The 22,687-nt window shown below is 47.0% G+C and overlaps 2 long non-coding RNA genes and 1 pseudogene across 2 annotated transcripts; 2 read left to right on the forward strand and 1 right to left on the reverse strand.

The window, feature by feature from the left end:
• Positions 1–1,651: 1,651 nt before the first annotated feature.
• On the reverse strand, positions 1,652–20,192 carry LOC136483135 (disease resistance protein Pik-1-like; annotated as a pseudogene).
• Positions 11,561–13,312, forward strand: LOC136483136 (uncharacterized). Its single transcript, XR_010765323.1, has 3 exons — positions 11,561–12,127; positions 13,031–13,100; positions 13,177–13,312. It is a non-coding gene; the product is annotated as an uncharacterized lncRNA (long non-coding RNA).
• On the forward strand, positions 16,510–18,788 carry LOC136483134 (uncharacterized). Its single transcript, XR_010765322.1, has 2 exons — positions 16,510–18,111; positions 18,408–18,788. It is a non-coding gene; the product is annotated as an uncharacterized lncRNA (long non-coding RNA).
• Positions 20,193–22,687: the final 2,495 nt, after the last annotated feature.

Below are 22,687 nucleotides of genomic sequence, written 5' to 3' on the forward strand. Positions count from 1 at the left end.
GAGACGGCCTTCGTCAGGCAACCTCCAAGTTTCGCCATCAAGGGAGCGGAGCACAGGGTGCTCCGACTATGCAAGGCTCTCTACGGGCTGCTGCAGGCCCCGCGAGCGTGGAACGCCAAGCTTGATGCCACGCTGGTCGAGCTTGGGTTCACAAGGTGCGCAACCGAGCACGCGCTCTACACGCGGCGACGGGGGAAGGAGGAGCTCGTCATCGGCGTGTATGTGGACGATTTGATCATCACCGGCGTGCGCGCACGGAGGACATCGATAGCTTCAAGCACGAGATGGCGGCTCGTTTTTGAATGAGCGATCTCGGGGCGCTCACCTACTACCTTGGCATTGAGGTGAGATAGGGGAGGGAGGCACTCACGCTCGGTCAGAGCGCATACGCCTCGAAGCTGTTGGAGCGGAGCAGCATAGCTGAGTGCAAGCCATGCGTGACTCCGATGGAGGATCGGCTGAAGCTGACAAAGGCTAGCACCGCGGTGAAGGTGGATGCAACACTCTACTGGAGCATTGTCGGCGGTCTGTGCTACCTAGTCCACATGAGGCCGGACATTGCGTTCGCCGTGGGTTACGTCAGTCACTTCATGGAGGATCCCAGAGAGGATCACTGGGCTGCAATGAAGCAGCTACTGCGCTACATCAAGGGGACGATGGATCAGGGGATCGTCTTTCCCAAGACCGGCAGAAGTAGGCTGCAGCTCACTGTCTTCAGCGATGCAGACATGGCGGGGGACATCGACGGACGACGGAGCACCTCTATCGTGCTCATCTTCCTCGGGTCGGCTCCAATCTCATGGATGTCGCTGAAACAGAAGGTGGTGGCGCTATCTACGTGCGAGGCAGAGTACGTAGCGGCGGCTACAGTGGCATGCCAAGTTGTGTGGCTGCGCCGGCTGCTGGGAGAGCTGACCGGCATGGAAGCTCACCCACCAGCACTGATGGTTGACAATCAGCCCGCCATCGCCCTCGCGAAGAATCTGGTTCTGCACTACCGGAGCAAACACATCGACGTGAAGTTCAACTTCCTCATGGACTGTGTCGATGGAGGGCAGATCGTCATCGAGTTCGTCGAAACTGGTCGGCAACTCGCGGACGCCCTCACCAAGCCGCTCGGACGTCTTCGACTCACGGAGCTGAAGGAGATAATCGGCATGGAGGGGGTACAAGGGTTAGCAGTAGGATTAGGGAATGAATTGTTAGATAATCTACTGCTTCCTTGTATAAATGCACGGCAGGGGAAGGCGGCGCCGCAATGGCTCCCTGCTGTGGTACTGTAACCGCTTTAGAGGCAGACGCCGAACGTCTCACCTGCCGCACTGTAGCCGCTGTAGATGCATCATTGTAAATGTAAGAGATCACAAGATATGTCAAAGTGAAACGGGAAAAAAAACTGAGAACGAAGTGTGTACAGATATTGACCAAAGTTTGAATGATGTTTTTGTATGCCACATGTATAACATACCAACGCTTAAAACAAACAACCACATACATCAGTTATTTATTACATATTATCGTGTTCTTTTCTCCAATGCAGGAGGTATGTAAATTTCTCAGTAACAAACTGGCACGCGGCATGGAGAAGAAGCACCGACACACATAACAAGCATCACATCTTGGCATGGGGGCCAAGTGTCATTTAGCAAGTCCACTTCTTTGTAGTAGTGAAACACTACATCTTTATTGACTGAAGAACGCAAACCAGAGATATATATAATAATCCACGAGCAACAGCGATCAGTGAAAGGTGCATAATTGTCAAAGACCTGAAACAGTAAACAAAAATGGACGAAGAAACAAATGCATCAGGCATCAGAAATTTCTGGTTTTTTCTTGAAACGGAGAGTTGAACTAAGCTACCGCTATTGCTTCTGTTCTAAGATATATCACCCACATATACCTGTGATTTCATTCGGCAAGGCAGAATGAGCGCAGTTATTCCTGGGCTTCTCTGATCTCCTCAATCTCCAGATTCTCCTCAATACCTGGGATTCGCATAAGTGCTGCCCTCAATACTTGTCCTATTCTTTCAATGATGGTCTTAACCACGAGGCTTGCGCCACTGCTGCCACCTGCGCCGCCACTGGTAACAATGTTTTCTTCAGAAATCTTGTCTGGTGCAGATGTCGTTGTCGTCGTCGTCGCGACCTCCCCCTTCTCCTGGATTACCTCTTCATCCTTGCCATTGATGGAAATAGTGATCTTGGTGGGGTGCTCCTTGGCTTCTTCTCTTACTTTATTAATCACCACGCTGATACCCGGAGCGTCGCTTTTATACCTCGGGGAACTTTGGAAGACAACCCTTTTGAGGCTCAGGAGGTGCCTGATCCCCACAGGGTCTTCACTTGTTAATGCTCGGCTGGTGTAGAACTTGAACTCAAGATGCTCCAGCTTGGGCATTGCACCTTGTTGGAAAGTCACCATGGGCAAGCGGCAATCTAGGCAGAAGCTCATCAGCCTTGAGAACCCAGCGCCTGTGATGACTATAGCCTTCCGTGGGAGGACTTCAAGTCTCAGTGTAAGGTCGTGCAGGTTTGGCATTTTCTTACACAGGAATTCAAGGTCGTCGTCCTCCAGTTTGCAGAGCCTGATATCCAAGGTGGAAACACTGGCCATGTGTTGTTTGAACCACCCTGGGACTCTCATATGACCACGGTGGACGTTCAAGCAGAAGCTCTGCAGCCTTGAGAACCCTGCGCCTGTGCTGACTGTAGCCTTCCTTGGGAGGACTTCAAGTCTCAGTGTAAGGTGCTGCAGGTTTGGCATTCTATTACACAGGTATTCAAGGTCGTCGTCCTCCAGTTTGCAGAGACTGATATCCAATGTGGAAACACTGGCCATGTGTCGTTTGACCCACTCCGGGACTCTCATGTGTCTGCGGACTATCTTGAGTCCTACGACAAGGAGAAGCTGATACGAATAATCATATAACATGATGGTAGGTCCTCTCCAGGTTTTACTAGTGAAGACAAAATAGTTTCCTCATCCAGATGTCGCAAGACAGCCAAGTCATTGTTAGAAAGCTTCCCCGCCTTAGCAGGATACTTGTTACCAGCAAGCACACTGAACGAGTTTGTGAGCAACCAAGGCAACTCCCTGACACTGGTGTGGCTCACATTCAGAGTCTTCATGTGCTGCAGTTTCCCAATTTCTCTCGGAAGCTCCCTGACCCTGGAGTGACTTACATCCAGAGTTTCTAAGCGCTGCAGCTTTCCAATTTCTCTCGGCAGCTCCCTAACCCTGGTGTAGCTCACATTCAGAGTCTTCAACTGTTGCAGTTTTCCAATCTCTCTCGGTAGCTCCTTCACGCTTGTGTTGCTCAAGTCCAGCGTCTCCAAACCACACAATTCCTGGATTTCCTTGGGTATCTCACTTACGTGGGTGCTGCTTACGTCCAGGGTCTCCAGACTCCGCAGTCTCCCTATTTGCGGCGGAAGTCCACTGATGGGCGTGGCCCTGAGACCCAGGTACCTCAACCGGAGCAGCCTACTGCAAATATCTGCCAGATCAATATCAGATAGAGGAAACCCGGTGCTTTCAATGCTCAGCACTCGCACATCTTCCAACTTTTCCCAGCGGACTAGACAACCACCAGCGTGCGGCCAGGGGTAAGAAAAAACCACAAGGGAGCGTGTACGCAGTGCTCCATCCATTACTGAAACAACGCCATCCGGCCTTCCCAGGAAACCGACAGACAACCGACGGATCCGACGAGCATCCAAGATCGACGGACGACTGTCCTCCTCATGATATGCAGCAAAAGTAGCCTGTTTTGATTTGCATACTAGGAAGGCTCGCATCATGGGGTGCACACTGTAGTATTGCTTATTCTCTTCTGATGATTCTGGCTGCAAGAGACCCCTGGAGACAAGCTCGTCAAGGCAACCTTCTGCTGCTGCTGCTGCTGCTTCCTCCTCCCCTGCTTGGTGGTAAAGAAATCCTTCGGCCATCCATATCCTCACCAGACCATGCCTTTCAATCTTCAAGTAGCCAGTTGGGTACATGCTACAGTACAACAGGCAAGTCTTGAGATGAAGAGGAAGGTCGTCATAACCAAGGCGTAGACTCTCTGCCAGCGGCTTCAACGACACATGATTATTACCACTACTCAGAAGCCTTTCAAGTCCATGCTGCTTGCCACTGCCCACGACAAACACTCTACTGCAAGGGGCATGCCACAGCACATCTCGGCAATCTTCTTGGGCAGGATCTTCGTGCCAAATACAATACTAGCTGGGGACCTGATCAGGGCTTTCTTCTTGTGATGTATGCTCAGGACTTTCTTAGTAAATACTCTCCTAGATAGCGTGGCAGCATCCTGATCATTGATACCACCGTATCGGTAGATGCATGCATCTCCATTGTCAAATTTAGTGAGATGACATTTTTCAGCTATAACATTGGCACGAGTTGTAGCGAGTGTTCTACGCCTCGGCACACCCTCGGGAAGAGCCCTTCTGATGATTTCCCAATCTTGCCAATGCCAGATATCATCAACTATCACCAAGTACCTATATAATAAAAGAAGTGGACACTTGTTTAAAATACTAGTATACATATATACAGTGAAAGAAATTAGCACTATTATTTATTTATGTATGTATGTATTTATTCATCAATTACTCTCTACATACGGTGAATTAATCAAATGGACTCTTTATTTATAAATTACTCCCTCTGCTCATAATTATTGCTCACTTGGCTTTATCCTAAGTCATACTTCTTTAAATAAACTTGCCAACTTCACACAAAAATGTACCAATATCTACAACATCAAATCTGTTTCGTTAAATTCTCCATGAAATATATTTCCAAAAGTGCAATTCATTTCAATATCAAATGTAATTTATTTACTTTATTTGCTTTTCCATAGCCATTCGAAGTTTTTCTCCTTGCACCACACATAAATCCATGTGTGGTTTATATCACATACTATACTTTGTTGACACCTACTTGTAATGTAAATCAATATGATCATTGCTTCCTACATGCGTACGTACCGGTTCTATATGATGACACATATATATATACCTTGACTTATTAGCCTTTTCTATATTAGCTATTGTACAATTCGGTAATTTACTATAATAGTTATGCTTGATACACATGAGTTAGGTTTTGGTATAGAATCATTGCTTCCAAATCATAAGTCATTTTCGCTTAGTGCTACAATCCAAACTTTTTAAATTTTGACAAGGATCATGGACAAATATATTAACATCTACAATATCAAAAAATAAACTATCAAAACATATTTCCTCATGATGTAGCCTCTGCTATCACCACGCTAGTGCCCCTACTCCCACTCAGCAACCACCCATCAGTTCCTTTTCCCTTTCCCATTTTCTCCTCTTCTTCCCCTCGTCTGTGCTAGCAACAGCCGGCAAACTTCGCCAAGCCTTCCCATGTATAAGGATCATGTGCCCTATGCATAGTCATGTTTGGTTATGGTAATTATAGATGACAACACAAGCACTATGACTAACATGTGCGCTGAGAAATCTATGAGTTACAAATGTGTTTCATAGTTTGTTACAAGGAAATCTATCTGATCTTATCAGATCAACATGAATATCTTGGTTTCCAAGGCTACATTGCCGGTGGCTTGTTTCCCAAGACCTAGATATTACCCCATCCAGGTTGGGCTTCTCTTTTAGCAAGCTCAGCTCATCCCGTCCCGTTGGACTCTTCTCTAGATGGTGAGGTACTCATGATCCATAACACCGATAGTAGGCCCCGAAGGATTTTTAGACGAGCTAGTCGATAGCTCTATCCATCGGTTACTACACTAAAAACGGTCTTCAGTCCTCCAGATAAAGTGCATAAAGAAGTCTTACTAAAGATAAGAATGTGGTGGAGCGATGAATCCAAGCTGCCTCATTTTCATTTCCTTTACTATTCCGCTTGTGATGCCATGGAGTATGAATCTCATAGTCCGGTCCACCTACAGCTGGTTCGTTAGTCGCCTATAAAACAGGATGTGGTGGAAGCTTTCGCAGAGCACACCACATCTTCTTCCCTGATATTCTTAATTAGATTGAGCAAATACCTAGATCAACCACCATGCCACCATCCCCAATGCCTACAGATGCTGCAGCAATGTTGGGAGAAGGCTCTTCGGGTAAGTCATGCTCAGAAGAATGCTTGTAAAGCAAGATGACGGCCTACAATGGGAGTCCTCGGATGCCTACTGTGGATGAGGGGATCACTATCAAAGTCTCCCCGATTTCCCATTGCTGCCTCTTCGAAGGTGTTGGGTTTGGTTGAAAACTCACTACTACATAAAAGGTTTGTAGCAACGGCTCAATTTTTTGTAGGGGCGGCTGGGGATGGAGGCGCCCCTATAGTGGGCGTGCTCGGGACCCATGAGACCAGCCGCCCCTACAAATGGGTTGATTTGTAGGGGCGGCTCACTCACCAGCAGCCTCCGGTGTTGCGATTTGTAGGGGCGGCTCAATCAACAGCCGCATCTACAAATGCTGCATGTACAAAAGGCTGCAGCCCCTACAAAAGTAGTCAGCGACGCATTTTAATAAAACACATCTGTAGCCTGAGCCATCGGACCCGAAAAAATTATGAAGATGGGTTAAGTTCGGACTCAAGTACTGCGTCCAACGTGCTCAGCGCTCCTCTCCTCTCTCCCCCTCTCTTCTCCCATTTCACCTCAGTCTCTCCGACCCCCTCTGCCGCCGGATCCCGCACCCACGCATTGAGCGGCCATTAGGGGTACCGGATCCACCTCATCTTCGAGTACCTCTACCTCGTCGGCGCCGTCGTGCATGGAGAATCCAGGTGAGGTTGTCCTCCCTATAATCCCCAATCCCCATGCTGCTACCTAGCGTTGCTGCTACTGTGCATCTGGAGTTCGGCCGCTGGAAATCCTCTGCTGGTTGCTATGTGCTGCTGCTACGTGCTTGATGCTCTGTGCTGCCACTGCGTGTAATCTAGGTGTTTTATGAAATGTCAATGCAAGCTAACTGTTGTTTTGCAATTGACTGCTATGTGCTAGCCTCTGTTGGATGGTGTTGTGATTAAATGCATCATCATACAAGAATATGTAATGCACTTCCCACCTGGCCCTTGTCTGTTTTTTGTACAGTTGTTTTTGTAAGAGTTAGGCAGTAGAGAGATGATGGAAGTGGCGAGAGAACAGAAGAAACATTTAACTGGTGTTGAGATTTTCTAAAGAAACATTTAACTGGTGTTGAGATTTTCTTAACTAAACCGTAGAGGACAAAATGGTTGGGAGTTGGGACATTTACTTGCATCGGATTCAAATTACTATCCTTTGCTGTAAGATCATATAACCTACAATCTGAACTTAGCGCTCCTACATGACAGAAATACTACATAATTAATAACTCTTTTGACGATGTATAGGTTCAGTCTGCAAATTAGCACTAGCATGTGTGACTGTGTTACAGGAAAAAAGCCCCCCAAATTTCTATTTCAGCTTTAAAATGTCTGATAATATTAGTTACCTAGTTCCAACATCTATTGCTTGCCTTAGACACTAGTGACGGTTGCCTGAAATTGGGTCATGCTTGAGTGAGTTTGATTCAGGGTATTTTTGGCCTGAGCTAGTTCACTTCTTTAGTAGTTGCTTTTGTTAGGACAATGGTCTGGACATCTTACAGAGCAGAAAATTAGCTCAATTCTCTCACATGCCTTCTAACATACCTAAATTTTTAGCATGTTTATGATTCTGGAGCTCTCTGTACATCCTTGGACCAATAATGCCAGCCTGTTTCTTGGTGTTCCTTATGATTTTTATTTCATCATGTTAAATTTTTTAAAGGCGTTAAAACTGTACTTCGAATTCAGGCATTGATGCAGTTTTAAAACGTCACTCCTCTTAAAGGGCTGTACTAAAAGCTTCAGTTAATGTTGTACAATCGTGCTGGCATCTCAGTAATTGATTTATGTAATTCTAGCAAAATTAACTGTTCTGTCAGATTTTTTATTTTCAGAATTACCGATTCATCACGTTAAATTTTTTAAAGGCGTTAAAACTGTACTTCGAATTCAGGCATTGATGCAGTTTTAAAACGTGGCTCTGAAGTAGACTTGTTAGCGCTACTAGGCCTGACAATCAGCCTTGTTGATATCAGAAGTAGACTTGTTAGCGTGTCCCTGGATTCGTGGCCCGATGACCTGGTGGGGATCTAGGTCTATTAATTTGCTTGTATATGTGAATTTTCCCCCAGTTTCTCTGGTCAAACGGCCTCTATCAGCACCCACCTTGTATATGCAAATTTGTCTCTAGGTGCTTGTGACAAGGCGCAACATAGCTCGAACACAAATTCATCTTATATTTAGAGGGTTGTTCGTCCTTTGTTCTCTCACTACCACTCTATCCGCTAGTACTTCTCTACCTCCATGCCGTTGTCCAGCAGTCATTCTCACGGCCTCATGGCTGCTCAGCCTATTAGCCCAACCATCCCCGTCTCTTGCCATTTGCCGACAACCGTGTGCAAGTAATCAAGCTGGCATCCACGAATCCACCTGCCTACTATAATGGTCTAATCTTCATGTTTTTGTGTATTGAATTGTTTCATATATTTTACTTACTAATCTGTTTGTTTGTATACTCCTTTTATTTTTACCTGTTGCTTGCAGCGCTCTTCATGATTTTTATGTATCGAATTGTTTTCTTCTATATAAGCTGATTCCTTTTTCACCACTGCCATACGAGTCACTAAATCAGCCACTACAGGCTTACGTACTTTTGCAGTTGCTTAGATAATATGACTTACTTTTAGAGTTCCTAATGCTCAATTCTTTTCTTTGATTATTCTAGCCTTTGATTACCTTGATAACGTGATTAGTTGTTACCAATAGTGCCCAATCGAAATTTTCAACAGCAAATATGGTGGTCATAGCTAATGCTTTGTCAATATTATTTTCATTTTATTCTTTCGTTATACCAAAGTTATGGAACACGTCTAACCCCAAGAGAGCCGCCGGCCTCGGAAGGCCCTTGCCCCGGCCACGTCATCCTTTTTAGTGTGTGCAGTCTGATCTTCATCGTGTGGATCATCTACTTTCCCGCCTTTTCCTCAGGACATTCGCGCGCTTCTCACGTCTGAGTGTCTGACACCTCTAGCGTTGTCTACAATTGGCTAGAGCACCTGTAGTCCTGTACAGCGCAACGAGCTTTCTCTCTCGGACCAAGGATAGGAGCTTGTTTACTTCTCCCTCCCTTTACCCTTCTCCCTCCCCCTCTCTCTCTCTCTTCCTCTCTCTCAAGCATTAGCGGAGGCAACGACGTGGGCGTCCTGGCGCGGCAGCCCCTGCTCGGGTGGCCCAAGGCGGGAGGCCCACGGCACGGAGGCCTCGGTCGCGGGCTCCCGGGTATGGGCGGATCCCGGCGTGGGAGTCCTATCGCGTGGCTGCCCCGACGCCCCTCGGCTCGGCAGCGCACTGGTGGGATCGACGGCCCGAGCAAGGGCACCACTAGTGCGCGGGGTCCAGGCATGGGCGCCCCTCGGCCACGGCACACCGGCCCTGGCAGGGCTCGGCGGTCTTGCGTGGGCGGCTCAGGAGAGAGCGTCCCCCAGCGTGGCATTGCACCGGCGTGGGCAGGCCCTGGGTGTGACTGTAGGCGCTGGGCGAGGGTGGCCCCTGGCCCAGCAGCGCACCAGCGAGGGCGTGGGTGCAGCGCGTGGCAATGGGCGCACCGGCGTGGGTGGCCTCTGGCACTCCGGCGGTGGGTGCCTGCGAGCATGCATGGAAGGGAGGGGCTGGTTCTGCCGACATAGACTCAGGTAAATACCCAAGCGCGCGTAGATCTAGGCGTGGTAGATGGCCATGGACAACCACGACGCCATCTGCATGGGTCTGGCGGTTGCTTGCGCTAGGCGCATGAACCACATGAAGCGGGCATGGCCGTCCTTGGAGCCACCACCATCTCATCACTCAGGCTCTTCTCTCCAAGGTGATACGGACGGCGGCGCACCTCCGTCCGTGTCCTATTTTTTTCATGGACAGTCTTGCCTTTTGCCTGGTGCTTTTTGCAGGCCAGGTCTGGTCTCCTTCTTGCCAAAAGATTCACTTTCCCTCTACTCCTGGGGGCCGAAGCTTAGATGTTGCACTCTGCGCTTGTGGATTTTTCGGTGCAGAGTTTGTCTACTCGTGTGGATCTGACTCTGCGTGCAATCTTCTTCTGTTCTTGCTTCTTTTGTTTCATTCTGTGTTTGTGTGTGTTTTCAATTTTTCTCTTTGCTGGTAGTGGCCTTTGCAATTTTAGTGAATGTATCTGAGTTCTAAATAGGTTTCCCTTTTGTCATTTGCCTTTTTTGTATTTTCCCCAGTTTCTATTCCATGGTTCCTGATGTTTCTTTTCTCTGTGCTGTGTGATGCAAGGTACTCAACGAAGGGTACTAGTTGTTTCTAGGAAATCAACTTGAGTGGATCGGCTAGATTCGAAAGTGAACCAGTAAGTTCCTTTGCTTCCAGTTGCATTGTGTTTCTTTTTTGCTAAGGTATTAATGTCCCCTATGATAGCTATCAAAGCAGATGGCATTCTTATAACCAGTTTTTATTTCTTAAGAGCAACCACAATGTTGCAGAAAAGTAGACCATAGGCATTAGAATATTGTCTACCAGCTAGCTGAAACATTGTAGAGGTGGTCTATAGAGTAGTCCACAACTAAAGGTATCCATAGTCTTATGGGCTGCCCATAAGGAATAAACAAATAATTCTTCTCTCTGCTCACTCTCTCCCATGCCTCTCTCATATGGACTACCCAGACCATATACATTGTGGTAGCAACAATAACTATAGCCCACTGGCGCAAAAGCTGTCCATATACACTGTGGTTGCTAATAAGAACCCAAGGTTATTATGATAGCTATCTTCTGGTTCACCAGTTCAAAGCAGATGTCGTATATTTGAAGAAAAAAAAAACACCACTTCCTGCATTGCTGTGAGGATTAGATTATTTTTTTGGTCTACAATGACTTTATGATCAATTTTAGTTCCATAATTTGTTATTGCCTTTGAGTAAGGTTGCAGCTAGAGCCTGTGTGCACTGATATTTTTTTGGTTCTATAGAAATTGGCCAATAAAACACATGAAGATACACCAATCTCAGGTCTGAAAGCAGGCTTGTTGATTGCAATCCATGCAGGTATGGATGTTGCCATATTTAGGTTCTACATGTTTACATGCTTTAGTTCCAGATATTTTGTGGTTTCCAGGTTTTGATCTATCAATTCATCCCTAGCAATGTGCTCATTGTGTGAAATCTAATCACCTATGTGGTTTATTCTGTGCTGCCTGAGCCCCATCAGTTAAGCAGCCAGTAGCATAAGAGTGGTCCAGCATGCAGGTCCATATCAGCAAGGCAGGCTGGCAATAGCAGCAAGGAGGTGCTGGGTAGTCATAGTGAAGCAATACGTCACCTGCATTGTTTCTTCAGATAAACAAGATTCAAACTTCTAAACGATGGGTTCAGTAACGCAATCACAATTCTATGTTTAGAGCATTTTCTGTATTTCATATATGATGATTTACATACATGAAAATATTCAGATGGTTGTGGATAGAGTTGAAGGACTGCACAACGTTGCTTATTCTCCCAAAATAAGAAAATAAAGATTATTTCATGTTATTGGTTTCTAGTTTTGAATCGTTGTTAGGTGTGCCTTCAACATGCATAAGAGGTTCAATATTTATGGGCATGGGCTAAATGCTTTCTACTTACAGTTCATGTGTGCCTCCGTGCTGATAAAAAGCTTCCTATTGAGAATCTGATGCTGTTTAGATTAGTGGTAATTGGGTTAAGGAACCTGCTCAGTTATTTCACCTATACATGTTTGGATGATTCCACTTCGCTGTGAATGACCGCAATATATTCAGTTAATAAACGTGGTGGATTCCAAAATGTTTGGCTGAGAGTATCTTGATACTATGTGGTTTGGAAATAGAATCCAATGTGTGCTTGATACATGGTGTGTACAGACTGCAGTTGCATTTTCTGAATATATGTGTGTGCTTAGGAGCCATTGTTGCTGATTTTCAGGCCACTGTGAGGAAGGGGTCATTAGTTGCTGCTTGCTGGGTTTTGAAGCTATTGCTGCTCTCTCTTCTATGCATATGCAGCAGTAGCACCTTGCCAGTGTAAGTTGTCTTCATCTTGCATACGACCATTTACTTTCGGCATGGTTGTTTACTTTAGAAGTAGTAAACTTAAAGAACCAAGGAATGACATAAAGATAAAACAGTTATTTGTAGGACATACATTTCCCACTCAGATAACCTAAAGAATGCGAAGAATTACAATCTATCTCCAGGTCCATGTGATTTGAAACATGATTTTTATTGTAGCTTGAGGCAGTGCGTTAAACAGCTTGGAAGTGCATAGTGGAGTGAAAATGATGGCCTGTCTATTCTAGAATTTCTTTTGTGTGCTTTGTAGGTCTCATGATTGATTTTTGCCATGGGCACAATGGCCATGGCTAGACTATCAATTTAGACTTACCATTATGCAGGTGGTCACACACTACAATTTTTCCACGTTGGACAGATCCTTATAGAGATTTTTTCCGCTTACTAGATCATCCCTGTGCAACTCCGGCAAGAGCAGTTAGTTCCTTTTGTTGCACTTGATGTTAGAAGGTAAGGTGCATCTTGCAATAACCTGAATTTCATAGAAACTTTGGCCAGCTATTCAGGAACTAAGCGTTTGTTCTGAATTAATGTTTAACCATGAAGTGTGGCTGCATGAACCTATGCAAATTTAAGTCTGTAAGTTACTGTGTACAGTTTACGTCATGTACACATGGTTGATACCGTATTCTAGGCCAATGTGGGACTGCAGTTGGAATGTATTAAATCCGCAAAATAAAACAAACTTTCAGGCAGGCTCTTCCAGGAATTCAGGAAAATGCTGGCAAGACCAGCAGTGTGATGGTTGCATGTCTTAACCTTCCTTTGCAACCAAATCGTCCGTGTTCAATTTATCCACCTTAGTGGTTAGGTCATCCAAATTCTCCTTTTCCTTATGCACTTATTCTTTTTCAGCGATCGGGTTGCAGTTGGGCATGTGATTGATGAGCTTCCAGTGTATTTTGATGATGCTGGAAGCAGAGAGGTAGGAGATAGTTGGGTTATATTTTAATATCACATTTAGCTTGTTGAGAGTACTGTTCTGAATTGAATTTTAATAGGTACTGCACAAAGTTGGAGTTGAAAGAGCTTGTGCTGCTGCAATTACCTACAGAGCTGTCTGGGCATTGAATAATTATTTCCCAAATGTGAAGACATTTGTTAGAGCACATGATGTTGATCATGGTGTTAATTTGGAGAAAGCTGATGCAAGGGCGGTACGTGGATGTTACAGAGTATTCTTGGCGACAATGGGTTCCTGATGCAACTTTTATTGACCATATGCACTTACAATTTTTATTTGCAAAGAGACTTCTATTGCTTTTATCATAATGGGACCAAGTATGCATCTAATGTACCGTGTAACTTTTGTTACTATGCTATTGTGCACTATCAGTAGATAGTTTGTTTCACATGTAGTACTTATAGTAACATATTTTCTGATGGAATTGTGTGAACAATTTGAAGGTTGTCTGTTAGCACCGGAGTTACTGCACAGGTAATACAAGTGGAAGACAGGAGGCCGACGTTTGGGATCCCGGCAGTGGCGAGGTTGTGATGCCGTCCTGTTGGCCGGCGTCAGTGGACAGTGCGTGGGAGAGAGAGCCAGAGCACAAGTGAGCGGGAGAGATTGTAATCAATCTCCAGCTGATCTTCTTATTTCCCAACTAATGAGTACATATAGCTCAAACGATTAACACTCAGCCACTAACACTGAACTGACACAAGCTAAACATAGAAAGGCTAGTCCTGCGGGTGATCCATGGTGACCATGCATGGCGACCAGTCGTGACCGCGCCTGCTGGCTTGGTCTCAGCTGATCGCGAGAGTTGGTAGGCGCACGGGCTGCACGCCGCGTTCCTAGCCACGAGTGCGCTTCCTCCTATGGTAGGTCTGTCCGAGCATTATATGTTTGATAATCTACTGCTTCCTTGTATGAACGCACGACAGGGGAAGGCGGCGCCGCAATGGCTCCCTGTTGTGGTACTGTAGCCGCTGTAGAGGCAGGCGCTGAACAGCTCGCCTACTGCACTGTAGCCACATGCAGAGGCAGGCGCCAGAGTCAGCCCTGCTGTGTTATCTAGTCACTGTTACAGCAGAGCAGCTGTACTATGACTAGATAGGGTAGAGTTGTATATATAGTTTCCCACTGCAACTCAACAAAGAGAGTTTAGATTTGCCATCTCCTATACAGGGCTCCGGCCAACACTGGTGTCTCTGCTGTGTGTGTGCTCTGTTCTCCCCTCTTCTTCTACCTCTAGTCATAGTGTGTGGTCGGACAATGCTTGTTCGTGGTCGGCATAGCTAGTGTGTGTGTGCTCGCAACACTAGCGGGTGTTCGGCAAGACTAGAGAGTGGTCGACTCACCTGAGCCGATGTTCCTATGGGCTAACATTACATTGTCCCTGTGAAACCTTGGAGCCAAGTCTTCAGCTAGCACGAGGGAAGCTGGCGGCTTCACCAGCACCTTCGTCGTCGAGCACTTGGTCATCCACGGGAGTGGAGACACTGGGGAAGAAGTGCCGAGCACTCCGGAAGGGGTGCCGAGCACTCCAGCGACAGACCCAAGCACACCTGGGGCAGTGCCGAGAACTTTGGGAGGGATACCGAGCACTTAGGGAGGAGTGCCACGCACTCCTGGAGGGATGCCGAGCACGCCAGGAGTGGTGCCGGGAGGTTCTGCAGTGGTGGCGACCACTCTAGGACGGGTGCCGAGCACTCCCATAGTGGAGCCAAGACGTCTTGTAGTGGTGCCGACCACTCCAAGACTGAGGCTGAGCACGCCTGTAGTAGTGCCGAGCAATGCAGGAGTTGTGACGAGCTATCCAGAAGTAGTGCCGAGCACTACATCCAGGGTGCCAAGCACTCCAGGTGCTCTGCCGAGCACTCCGGCGGAACATGGAACTCCATCAATGTCGATCGAGTTCGCCTCACCTCCAAGTGACATCACTGAGTTCGTGGATGCCTTCCACGAAGGTGAGGAGGTGCGGTTCCACAGGCTGGACGACCTCATCGGCGGTATAGGGCCCTCAGGCCTGGCGGGTAGGCTGCTCAATGATCCAAAGCTGCTGCTCGCCAGTGCTGAGGAACCACCCATGTTCACGCTGGCCGAGCGCGATGGAGACTGGCAACAGGCGATGGTGGAGGAGATGAAGGCGATCGAGGAAAACGAGACTTGGCAACTCGTTGATCCACCTTCAGGATGCCGTCCGATCAGCCTGAAGTGGGTGTACAAGGTCAAGTGGGACGAGCATGGTGCCATTGTCAAGCACAAGGCGTGCCTCGTGGCCTGAGACTTTGTACAGCGTGAGGGCATCGACTTCGAGGAAGTCTTTGCGCTGGTAGCGCGCATGGAGTCTATTTGTTTGCTACTAGCTTCTGCATCAGTAAAGGACTGGTGCGTCCATCACTTGGATGTTAAATCAGCCTTCCTCAACGGCGAGCTGGCGGAGACGGTCTTCGTCAGGCAACCTCCCGGTTTCGCCGTCAAGGGAGCGGAGCACAGGGTGCTCCGACTATGCAAGGCGCTCTACGGGCTGCGGTAGGCCCCACAGGCATGGAACGCCAAGCTTGATGCCACGTTGGCCGAGCTTGGGTTCACAAGGTGCGCAACCGAGCACGCGCTCTACACGCGGTGATGGGGGAAGGAGGAGCTCGTCGTCGGCATGTATGTGGACGACTTGATCATCACCGGCGCGCGCACGAAGGACATCGATAGCTTCAAGCATGAGATGGCGGCTCGTTTTTGAATGAGCGATCTCGGGGCACTCACCTACTACCTCGGCATTGAGGTGAGACAGGGGAGGGAGGCACTCACGCTCGGTCAGAGCGCGTACGCCTCGAAGCTGTTGGAGCGGAGCGGCATGGCTGAGTGCAAGCCATGCGTGACTCTGATGGAGGAGCGGCTGAAGCTGACAAAGTCTAGCACCACGGCGAAGGTGGATGCAACACTCTACCGGAGAATCGTTGGCGGTCTGCGCTACCTAGTCCACATGAGGCCGGACATTGCGTTCATCGTGGGATACGTCAGTCACTTCATGGAGGATCCCAGAGAGGGACGATGGATCAACGGATCGTCTTTCCCAGGACCGGCGGAAATAGGCTGTAGCTCACTGTCTTCAGCGATGCAGACATGGCGGGGGACATCGACGGACGACGGAGCACCTCTGTCGTGCTCGTCTTCCTCGGGTCGGCTCCAATCTCATGGATGTCGCTGAAACAGAAGGTGGTGGCGCTATCTACGTGCGAGGCAGAGTACGTAGCGGCGGCCACAGTGGCGTGCCAAGTTGTGTGGCTGCGCCAGTTGCTGGGAGAGCTGACCGGCATGGAAGCTCACCCACCAGCACTGATGGTTGACAATCAGCCCGCCATCGCCCTCGTGAAGAATCTGGTTCTGCACTACCGGAGCAAACACATCGACGTGAAGTTCCACTTCCTCAGGGACTGCGTCGATGGAGGGCAGATCGTCATCGAGTTCGTCGAAACTGGTCGGCAACTCGCGGACGTCCTCACCAAGCTGCTCGGACGTCTTCGACTCACGGAGCTGAAGGAGATGATCGGAATGGAGGGGGTACAAGGGTTAGCAGTAGGATTAGGGAAAGAATTGTTAGATAATCTACTGCTTCCTTGTATGAATGCACGGCAGGGGAAGGCGGCGCCGCAATGGCTCCCTGCTGTGGTACTGTAGCCGCTGTAGAGGCAGGCGCCGAACGTCTCACCTACCGCACTGTTGCCACATGCAGGGGCAGGCGCCAGAGTCAGCCCTGCTATGTTATCTAGTCACTGTTACAGTAGGGCAGCTGTACTAGGACTAAATAGGGTAGAGTTGTATATATAGTTTGCCACTGCAACTCAACAAAGAGAGTTCAGATTTGCCATCTCCTATACAGGGCTCCGGCCAATGCTGGTGTCTCTGCTGTGTGTGTGCTCTGTTCTCCCCTCTTCTTCTACCTCTAGTCATAGTGTGTGGTCGGACAACGCTTGTTCGTGGTCGGCACAGCTAGTGTGTGTGCTCGGCAACACTAGCAGGTGCTTGGCAAGACTGGTGAGTGGTCGACTCACCTGAGCCGGTGTTCCTGTGGGCTAACATTACATTGTCCCTGTGAAACCTTGGAGCCAAAGTCTTCAGCTAGCTGCGGCTGTTCTTAGATTTCAAATAAAGCTACCAATTTTCAGTTTGCCATTCTTCCAGTTTTCACTACCTCGGTGAACCAAGCTTAGGTGCTATCATGAGCTGCAGAAGTGTAAATCTCTATGATGATTTTTTAGATATAGTGCTAGGTAAGTATCCCATTAAATGATCGATTAAGCAATTATTATGTAGGCTGCTACAGTGAAATTTCTATGCTGCTACACGCTTAAGCTGGTTTATTTACAAGTCTGCAGCTGGTTTGATATCCTTTTTAGCTAATTTTTATTGCAAAAAAGAACATCAGTTTAGCTCTCACGCTTAACATAGTTACTAAGCATCAAATCTATTTGCTGTAGTTGACTAGCTACGATGCAAATCAATAGGATGGTACCCTTGAGTATAATTTGAGTTTGTGCCTTTCAAGGTCCATGGATCAATAGAATAGCACTTTGCAGAATAGTGTAGACATGTTTGCGGCTTGCCCTACTAGGTGTCTGTAGTATGTCCTGTTTAAATAAATAAATAAATTATTGATCTTGGTTTGCTGTTTTTTAAAAAAAATTCCAGCTTAAATTGCACTCACTATTGTCGACTTTCTTTGATGACAAGTTTGTTAAGCAAGAGACTAAAATTGCTCCTTATGTAATGTGTATCTCTGTTCCTTCTGGAGCTATTCTGATAATAGTATTAATATTTTGGTTGGATATTGATTTAGTATGTCCTTTCTACCTGGTGACTGTAGTGTCTTGGTTCAGCAGGAACATACAGTTGGAGATTCTTTGGAATGAGGGCCATTTGTCTTTTTGCTAGACAAATATACACAGGAATCAGAAAAAGAAAGACATGCTCTTACTTTCACTAACGGGTGAATCATTACTTTCTAGCACGCAGAAGTTTTATCAGGCTTGGATTATCATCGTTCTATCCATGTGTTTCCAATCTTCACATAGTTGGCTTGGCCTTTCTTGATGCGACATAAGATCCATTGGTTTTTCTCTTTCCACAAATTTCACGTTACGTAGATGCTTATCCCATTGAATTTTCGCTTTTCCTATTTTGGTATTGTCTTTACAACAGCTTCCCACACAGTTACTTATTTGTTGTGTTTTGTAAGTTGGGTATCTATATAGTTAAGCAAGTGACAACTGTGCAGTACTTCAGTGCAGGTGTCAGGTTAGCTGCTTTGGGGGAGAGTGGATACAGATACTATTAAAAGGAGGGAAGGTGGAAATGAAGAAAACGGTGATTGTTCTCGAAGATAATTACGGAGTTCCAGCCATCTATCCGATGAATGAACATTCCCAAAATGGTCACAAAGTTGTGACCAAGTTTTTGGGATGGGGGGAAATGGATTTGTATCTGGTTTGAACAAATTTCGCCAGAATGCCAAGATGCTGTCTGATTCTATATATGTGGATGCAGGAGCTCCAACCTACTGCTGAGCTAATTGGTAATAGGCTATGCTATGTTCTATCATCACAGTCTAGAGATATGTCCTTGATATTGGAACTTTATGCCAGTTATGCTAAGACATATTCATCTTGTGCTCTGTGGCTCATGTAAAATATGTAATGTTTGAACATAACAGCTCTCAGCCTAGCAATTTTGCTTTGAGAATCAACCTTGTGTTCCTTACTTTTTTTTGGCAAGGGCGCGCACTTATCACTTGTATTTATTATATTCGGACAGTAAGTTGATTACAGAATTTCTTAGTTACGAATTCTAACTGCTCCATGCAATATTTTTTCTAATATCTCTGTTCCCGCATCAACGCTCGGGGTATTCACCTAATTAACTATAAACCGGCAACCTCACTGGTTCGATGGCAAATAGATTATATGTTAGTAGAATAAGAACTAGTATATTAACACGTAACAGCTAGTTATTATTTATAAAACCGTGTATAAATTACATGAAATGTTTTTATATTGATTGAATATTTGGGTGCCTATATGGGTTAATGTAAATCAACAAAAAGAGCAACCCAGTAATCTGATGGTTTCATTTTACTTTCTTGAAGTTGAGTCTAGTGATTTATTGTCCTTTGAAATTAACACATATAGAGGGTTTTTTTACTTTTCTATTAGGGCAAGTGAATATGCTTGTTTTGACGGATTGAAGGGGATTAATATTTTTATACAGTGCCTACATTGTGGGAGATTTGAAGGTTTGCATACCTTTTGTCAGAGAGGAAATTTGATATTGCATTGCTGAGATTTTCTTCGGTTGCTGCTTCTGTGCTACGACTGCCTGATGACTGTACATGGTTAGTAACTTGTCTGTGGACAGCTCGAAGAACCTCCAGCATATCAGGGCTTTTGGAGAGTGAAACGAAAGCTCGGCACTGGAACTCATGCCCGATTTCGTGGTACACCAGGTCAGCAAGTGTTGTCTTGCCGATTCCAGCAAGCCCATGGATGCACACCATTTCGTGATCTTGAGGAGCTGCTCCTTGGGTTCGTCCATGCCCACGAGCTCGGACGTATCCCTGTGGAGGAAGCCAGCTCGAGGGTCTTCGGTCCGCTTGCTATGGTGGCTAGAGATGGCTTCGTCAGGAGCGCTCCTCCACTCATCACGGCACCGCTTTGAGACGTCCAATACTCTGATCTTAAATTTCTGGAATAGGCTCTTGAAGCTAACGTCGCCATGGCTGCCGTCACTGGGCTCCAAGCCAAGCATGAAGTCGTCAATGCCATCTTCCATGTCGTAGGACAGCTCCCGAGCATCTATCATCCACTTCTTGCACTCTGCACCAAGATCCTCCCTCTCCCATATCCTGAGAAGAAGGGAGTGCATGGAGGTCAGCTCGGATTTGATGAACTCGATGTCGCTGCGGGTCCCAGCTTCAAGACGAGACCTGTACTGATCTTGGACCAGCAAAGCAGTGAGCTTCTGCAGGACGGGCCCCAAGGCACCCGTGGCAACATTCACGGTAGCCCGCTCCATGTCGATCTAGCTCCTGTGGCCACAGCACTCACACTCGCTCATCATCCCCTTGCATAGTTGTATGCAGTGGTATATCATTTGTGTGTGGTCTGGTGGTTGTATGGCTTCATCATGTGGAGAAGGAGCGAGCAAATGAAACAGATGGGTTTGAGGCCTTGCGTGCACGCCTTGAGGGGAGACCTCCTCCCCCCTCTGCTAGCTAGCCATTTGATGCCTTACTTGCCGTATGGGTTACTGCATGCCTTCTAGCTCTAGGTGCTTTTCTTTTTTCCCGCAAAATATGAAAAAGTATCCTAATACTAAGAAAAATTATATTCTTCTCTAAACTCCAGCATCTTTGGAGAAGAAAAGATCAGAAGGAAGCACGTGAACAGCAGTATTTTTCAAGCTAAGTAACAACAAAAGGTCCAGCATATATACGATGAAGATCAGAAGGAACGCAAGCAGTGGCGGAATCTAGAAACTCATACAAGAGCTTAGGGGGCTTCAGTCACTTTGAACCTAGAGCCTCTCCTTGCTCTCTTCCATGTCTAAGATATGTGATAGATTTCTGTGCTTCTTTGCCTCCTTGGTAAGTCTCCTGGATAATAAAACATTTCAGAAAAAGCTTCCTTGATATCCACACCTAACGTGGTCCTCAATAATAAACATTAGTTCTGCGGTAGTGAATCTCCTCTATCGATCCATTCATCCATATTATATAATCCCACAAAGAAGGACGTCTGCTTCTTTATTCTCTTACAGCTAGGCCTGTTTGGATCCACCAGCTAAACTTTAGCTGGCCAAATTTAGCTGCTAGGTATCCAAACGGCCCATCTAAAAGACCAACTAAAGTTTAGCTGGAGGTCAAGATGCACAATCCCTTTAGCTGTTTCAGCCTAACTAATGATAGCTAAAGAGGCTAAAGACCAAATTGCCCCCTCATATTATTCCGCAATCCATGTGCCGCTGCCACCCCTACCTCTATTGCAGGCAGCTTCTTCTTCCCATGCGCCGACACCTCGGCAAGCACCGCACCTCCCCCGCAAGCAGGCGACGCCCCCAGCAGGCCTCCGCAAAGCACCCGGTGGCGCATGCCACGGCTCCCAACAGGCCTCACCGCGTGTATACCTGTCATTGGGGAGTGTTTGGGCACACCCGCACTTCCCCACACCCATGTCCATTTCTCTGATCCCTGTTCTATACCCTCCCCAAAATTGCCCATATCCAATTATCCATAATCATTGGATAATGCGGGTAAGTTGGATAAGAACTCCACAGGCAGCAGATTGCACACCGTCGTCCCTTCCGAGTCCTTGCATCCGCCATGGTTATTCCTCGTGGACCTCAACCTCTGTAGCCATACGAATCACGCGTTGCAACGATCTCGCTGAGCTAGAGAAGCTCAATCTCTGCCACCAGTTGAGTCATGCCATGTATCGTCCTCACCGAGCTCAAGGACCTCGACCTCCGCCGCTGGTCGAGGCGGAACTCGAGCTCCCACCGGAGTGCCTCATGGAGGTCGTGTCCAGGTGCTCAACCTCTCAATCCACCACGTCAGCCATAGCTATCCTTTCTCAATCACCGAATCTCTTGCTGGCTATCTCTTCTCACTGTGATTTACCTCAATGTGTCTCTTGTATTTCTCCGCCAAAGTCCAGAGCAAGAAGAAAGGCAAAGGAAACTCACATGGTGGGACCCAGACAAAACGGGTAAAGTGAATGAGCGAGTATTACCCTGATTCGAAATGGGTATACCCTACCAATGCCCAAACTTAATTGGATAATATATTTTTATCCCTACCCTACCCAAATACTATGGGTGTGAACTTGGATACGCCACCTCCGCCGCTGCACAGGATCCTCTTGGCCGCACCCGCCTCGCTCCGCCTGGCCGTGCCCGCCGTGGCCGCGACCTCAACTGCCTGTACGGTCGGGACTCAGGAGGAAGAAGAAGAGCCCGCGACCTCCTCCCCAAATAGGCCCCAAGGAGGGGTAGCATGGCCCAAGGTCTTGAATTAGCTAGAGGATCCAAATACCGCTAGTTAAAGTTTAGCTGGCTAAAGTTTAGCTCTAGCAATTACTCCCTCGGTCCCTGAAAGAATCAATTCCTGGAGTGGTCCTAAGCTTTTTAAACTTCAACCGAATTTATAGGAAAAAACATCAAGATTTATGATATCAAACTAGTATCATCAGATGTATCATAGAATATATTTTCATAATATGCTCATTTCATGTCACAGATGTTGTTATTCTTTTCTATAAAGTTAGTCAAACTTAAAAAGGTTTGACTGGCACGGATTCTAGGAATTGATTTATTTGGGGGCAGAGAGAGGAGCTAGCTAAACTTTTAGTTAGGGTACGTGAATCCAAACATGCCCTTAGACGGTCAATGGCACCCAAGACCACAACACGTCAGCCTAGAAACTCGCTGCTATTATGTATATTTATATTGAACGCAAAAGGCAGGTTCCCCCATCTCAGACTTTAGCATCTTGGCCCACGATATGTGATAGA

This window comes from Miscanthus floridulus, chromosome 9 (assembly GCF_019320115.1).
Source record: "Miscanthus floridulus cultivar M001 chromosome 9, ASM1932011v1, whole genome shotgun sequence".
In the NCBI taxonomy this organism is placed as follows: Eukaryota; Viridiplantae; Streptophyta; class Magnoliopsida; order Poales; family Poaceae; genus Miscanthus; species Miscanthus floridulus.